General features: G+C 41.2%; 1 pseudogene across 1 annotated transcript; it reads right to left on the reverse strand.

Moving 5' to 3' along the window:
• Positions 1 to 868: 868 nt before the first annotated feature.
• LOC311593317 (nascent polypeptide-associated complex subunit alpha-like) lies at positions 869 to 1,566 on the reverse strand (annotated as a pseudogene). The gene has a single exon. The product of its transcript is annotated as a nascent polypeptide-associated complex subunit alpha-like (transcript).
• Positions 1,567 to 5,797: the final 4,231 nt, after the last annotated feature.

Below are 5,797 nucleotides of genomic sequence, written 5' to 3' on the forward strand. Positions count from 1 at the left end.
TCTAGGTGATTTGATACTTTACTAGCTCACATACATACATACACACACACATACATACACACACAGGCAAAACACTCATACAAATGGAATTAAAAAAAAAACAATGATTTAAAACATCACAAAGCTCATTGATATCATTCAAGAGAAACTCAAGACAACGTAACTCTGCCCCCATTAAAGAGACTGCTATAGATGGCACTAACAGTCCCCACTTACTGGGTCATGAGGAAGGACGTGTGCCTCATGGGCCTTGTCTCACTTGGTTCAACAGCCTCACGAGGTAGGTTCTATTATTACCCCACCTCCACAGAGGAAGACAAGGCACTTGGAGAGGTTGAGTCACCTGCCCAAATGGTTAGGTGGATCACACTCCCCCTTTTCTATAGCTTTTTACTGTGAAAAATGTCAAGTCAATAGCAAACTTGTAAAATGAACACTTGAAAGTATACAGCTGCCGCCATGGGCTTCGCCGATTATGTTTAATGCTAAACCTATGCTTTCTGTAGTTTTATTTGATTTCCATTTTTGAAATGAACCTGTAGTTTGTGAAATGCTGAAATCCAATAAGAATTCTGTCTTATTTTCAAAGATGCCACATCCAAGAGGCATGAATCCTTCTGAGTCCAAGTAAGAGAACATCTCCCCCACAGGTCAAAAGGAGAGATGTCCTGCAATTATTACATGCAGAGAGAAGCCTTGGGAATTGCACACACACACACTTTGTGGGAGTATCTTTTTTTTTTTCCACTTATTTTTTTTCTTTTTTAGTTCATCCAACAAGAAGCTTTATTAGCGATAGAAACAGTACAAATTTCAAACCAAGCTGTAGCTCTGAGTTTCAAACACCAAAAAGAAGTGCGTGGGGAGGGAGTGTCTTGCTGTCAAATAGTTACATTGTTAACTCCATAATACCATTTACAATATCGTTACTGTTGTTTTTCAGGGCTGGACTGCTTTTGCTCTCAGACATTTGCTTGTGACATGACTGATTCTATGTCCTTAGTTTCCATGCCTGTGATGACATCCTCTTCCTCTTCACTTTCTTCTTGTACTTTGGAGTCTGAGTATTTTCTTGAATGTTTGAAACAGCTTCGCCTTGAACTTTGCCTTTCTCGGCAGCTGCCGAGACAAACCTTCAATCCTGGCTTTCCCCAAAACTAGGTAGTATCTGAAGCTGGGCTCCTGTAGCTGTCTGGTTTTGTGACGACAAAGAGGATATTTTTAGATTTCCGGATCGTGACTCCGGTCACCCACATGACCTGTCGAAGACCCAGCTTGGACACTACCTTCCTGGCGGTCTTTTCACTCCAACTCTGCTTTGCTTTACTGACTGGGTCTTCATCGACTTCAGCTGCTGCCATTAGCTGGGCTTGCTCTGTGGTTGTCTGTGTGGAATCTTGTTCTTCAAGCTTTGGCACTGACTCTGTCACTGTCAGATTCTGTCTCCAACCCTGTCTCAGCCTGAAGCTGTGGCAACTCCTGCTCCATAGCAGGGACAGTTTCTGTGGCTTCACCATGCACTTTGAGTTGGAGGACACAAAACCAAGATGGTGGCAGAAAGACCATTTCCCTTCCCGCCCCCCCCCCCAATCTTTGAGTATCTCCTTTTTATCTTTGTTATGTGTTTGTGGTGGTTAGTGCAGTGTTCCTCCATTGCTCTCCACCTGCGCCCTTATAACTGACGAGGAGGTTGTCAAGAAGAGTGATAGAAAGTGCTGAAAATTAATGTGCTCAGCAAACAGAGAAATCCTAACTAGTAATAAGCATAATTGCTCTTCAAAAATCTATCCAAAGCCCTCGCCCCCAAGCGCAGGCACACAAAGAGGCAGGGCATGTTCACACGACACACCTCCTTAGCTGGGAGGGTGGGAGAGCATCCAAGGAATGAGTCAGTTGTCAGCTCCGCTGCAGGCTCACCTCTGCCTGAGCCTCAGGTAGCTGGGCCCTGCTCCAGACTTGTCCCTTGTCTCTCTGTTCTAAGACTGAGCACAGGGGTGGGGGTGGGGGTGGGGTGGGAGAGGAGGCTTACTGGGGGGACCAGTCTCAAGGTCATACCTGCTTTAGACTCCCGTGGACACAGCTATGCTCCTATGACTGATGATCTCTCCGGCTTTGTTTCCTAAGCAGAAGTTAGGAACATGGTCTATTTGTACAGTAGACACTGGGATGGTTGGAGACTGTGGCCTACGAACTTATTAAAAGATGCAGGCCAAGCGGGGAGAAGGAAGGTATAAGCAGAAAGATGGGATGCAAAAAACAAGTGTGTGTGTGTGTGTGTGTGTGTGTGTGTGTGTGTGTGTGTGTGTGTTTGCTTATTTGGCACAGGCCCAAGTTGGCCTCACTCATCAATTCTCTAGTTAAGCTCCCAAATGTTGAGCTGGCAGGCACATTCCCCCAGCCATTGGACAAGATATGTAGCCCTTGCCTGGATCAGGGAACGGGTTCTGTTGCTAGGACAACATTGTTGAGAGTTTCTTGGGTTGTGTAGACATAGGACTTTGGGCAAATTAATTTTTTAGCCTCGCTTTTCTCATCTACAAATGGAATATCTTAGTCACTTATTTAAGTATTAACACTGAAATCCAGAGGGAACATTGTTTTCCTGTTGTTTGAGAAAGCATAACTTGATGAGCGCGTAGAGAGCGAGAGACAGATGCCTACTCTCACCAGGGCACCAGGTGCGACTGTGGACTGCTCTAGGGCCAGGGAGAGACTGCGTTTGCTTCTGAGGGGGAAGGGACATAGGAAACTGGTCATCAGTGCAGAATAGGCTCCTTCCTGAAACCCTTGAGTCTTCATGCAAGTGGACAAAGGCATCAACTGCTCAGCGTGAGCTGAATTGCTGGGTAAATAAGTAAAGATGTCAAGGAGATCAAGGGATGTAACAGACACAATCCCAGTAAGCAATGTGCCAGTAAACAAACCCCTCCTGTGGCAATCAGAAAGGCAGAATCACAAAACTGGGGTCTGTATTAGCAAAACTCTTGGTCAACAATGGTGTGTTTAATCTTTAGTTAGTTCTTGTTCTCGGATGCCAGCAGCAATCCTAAGAGAGTTCCCTGTTATAGGTGAGGAGCTTCAGTTATGGAGAAATAAAGAATATTAAGCTGTGCAGGTATGAAAATGAACTGTTGTAACTTTAAAAAAATACTTTGGTCAAAAAGTCATCAAATGAATTTAGAATATGCATGTTCTTTGACTTAGTAGCTGGATTTTTGCAAAGATTTACGTGAAAGATATACTGTGCTGGCCATTGCAGTGAAAATTAGGGGGAAAAAATCCCTCTTGAGCGACAGAGTTTAATTTAATGACGCACCACCTCACAGGACTGTAAAGTGGTCTAAATGATGTTGGAAGTGCATTGGTTGTTATCATAGATAGCTAACCGAAACGAGCAAAGAACAAAATGGTGCGTGTCGTGGTCCTGTGAATAAACCTTTGACATGGCATTAGAACACTGGGCTCACAGTTCAAGCTGGGCTAACGATGTCCATCCCAGAGCGGTGATAGACCTTGCTGGAGTCAGCTATGAGTACCAAGGACCACACGTGCCTCATGTTCTTAGGTCCCTCTTGGGTCCACGTGGAAGAGCCTGCTTACTGTAGAGTGGCCCAAGAGGTAGTACTACCACTAGTAAAAAAAAGATCCTTCCTGGAACAGAACTTTCTCTCCTGAGAAAGAGAACTCCTCCAGGTGGGGGTGGAGTGGGAGGAATGTTAACTTCATCTTTTACAGCTGGGGGCGGGTGGGCAGGGAGGCAGAGTAAGCCAATGTCTTAGCATCTTTGTGACAGCTAATGTGCAGAATCACCAAATTATCAGAGGCAGCTGTCATATCAGTTAAACTTTTCTTCCTAATTGCCAATGTTGGCAAGTCTTTTAAGAAACAATTTGGCAGCATGTAGTGCGTGACTTAGGATGCTTATGTTTGAAAGTTAAAAACTCAAATGTAACTGGTTTAAAGAAGAAGGGTAATTTATTATTTATTGTTATTTTTAAATATTTATTTTTTTGGATCCCAGTCTCACTTGCTGAGGAAAAAAAATCCATAACCAGGACACACTGCCTGAGGAAACTTGTTTCAGGATTTTTGACCAAACTTCTGAGAAGCAGAAGACCTGGCTAGAGGCTGTATCTCAAAATACCAGGTAAAAAAAGAAACTGAGCCTGCAGCTCTGCTTGGAATTAGTCACATCTTGAACACTTTATGTACCTCTGATGGAAGAGGAAAGTTGTCATGAACAAAAAAGACAGGAATTAATACTTATCTTTTCATAATAACTGTGAATATTAATGATCTCTAGTCCCCCAACAAAAAGGCATAGACTTAAAAAATAAAGACACAGACTAACAGATTGGATTAGCAAACAGGATCTACCTCTTTGTTGTCTCAGAGGAACACACCTCACCAACAAAGACAAATATCTCCTTACGGTAAATGGATAGAAAAATATATTCCAAGCAAATGGAACTAGAGAATAAGCAAATGTAGTTATTCTAATATCTGACAAAAATATACTTCAGATCAAAACTAGATGATAGATGCAGAAAAAACAAAGAGCCCAATTTCATTAAAAAAATGTTGACTCTAAATCACATTGTATCCCAGAGTGATAATGAGTGATTTAAATCTCCACTTTCACCAATTGATGATCTGGAAATAAGCTAAAAGAGAAACTATGGAGTTAAGTGACATTATAAATCAAATGGGCTTAACAGATATCTATAGAACATTCCACCCAAACACTAAAGGACATGTTCTTCTCAGCAACCCAGGGAACTTTCTCCAAAATTGATTGCATGTTAGGATACAAAGCAATATTCAACAAATATAGAAAAATTGAAATCATATCCTGAATTTTATCTGACCCCAATAAAATAAAGCTGGACAGCAATAGTAATAAAAACTAAAACAAATACATGAATTTGCATATGTTAAGAACACATTGCTAAATCAAGAAGGAAATTTAGAAATTAAGCATAGAAAATTAAAATACAACACATCAAAACTTATGAGATATAACAAAAATGGTTGTAAGATGAAAGTTTATAGAACTAAGTACCTACATTAAAAATTAGAGAAATCCCAAATTAATAAATGAGTGAGAATTCACGGTGTCAAAGAAGAAGCAGGGATAAGTCAAATGACATAGTATTTGGTGAAATTATAGCAGAAATCTTCCTAAACTTAGAAAGGAAGTAGATGGCTAAAAACAAAGAGGTATAAAGAATTCCAAATAGACATCAGAGGAGAAAGTCTGCATGACACATCTTAGTCAGGAGCTGGGGAGATGACTCTGGTTGAGAGCACTGACTGCTATTCTAGAGGATCCAGGCTTGATTACCACCCGACAAACGGTGACTCACAGCCATCTGTAACTCCAGGTTCAGGGGACCTGATTTCCTCTTCTGGCCTCCAAGTGCACCGGAAATACGTGTAGGCAAACACATATACATGAAATAAGATAAAAAAAATTTTAAACAAAAACTTTAGATAATTTCTTATATCCTATAAAACCACAATGAAATAAGAGTAGAAATCAACAATAGGAGAAACTAGAGATACCATAAAATACTTGTAGACCAAATAATGCAGTCAAATAATGCAGTTTTCAATTGGATTATCCAAGAAGTCAGGGGAAAAAAAATCCTAAGGAGAGAACACAATCTATCAGAACCTTTGGGATGCAGCCAAGTAAGTCCTATGAGGAACATTTATAGTGATGAGCATTCACATTAAAGAAATATCAAATAAATGGCCCAATGATGCACCTTAGAGCTCTCACAAAACAAGAAGC

Source organism: Acomys minous (genome assembly GCF_964271855.1).
Source record: "Acomys minous genome assembly, chromosome: 3".
Lineage (NCBI taxonomy): Eukaryota > Metazoa > Chordata > Mammalia > Rodentia > Muridae > Acomys > Acomys minous.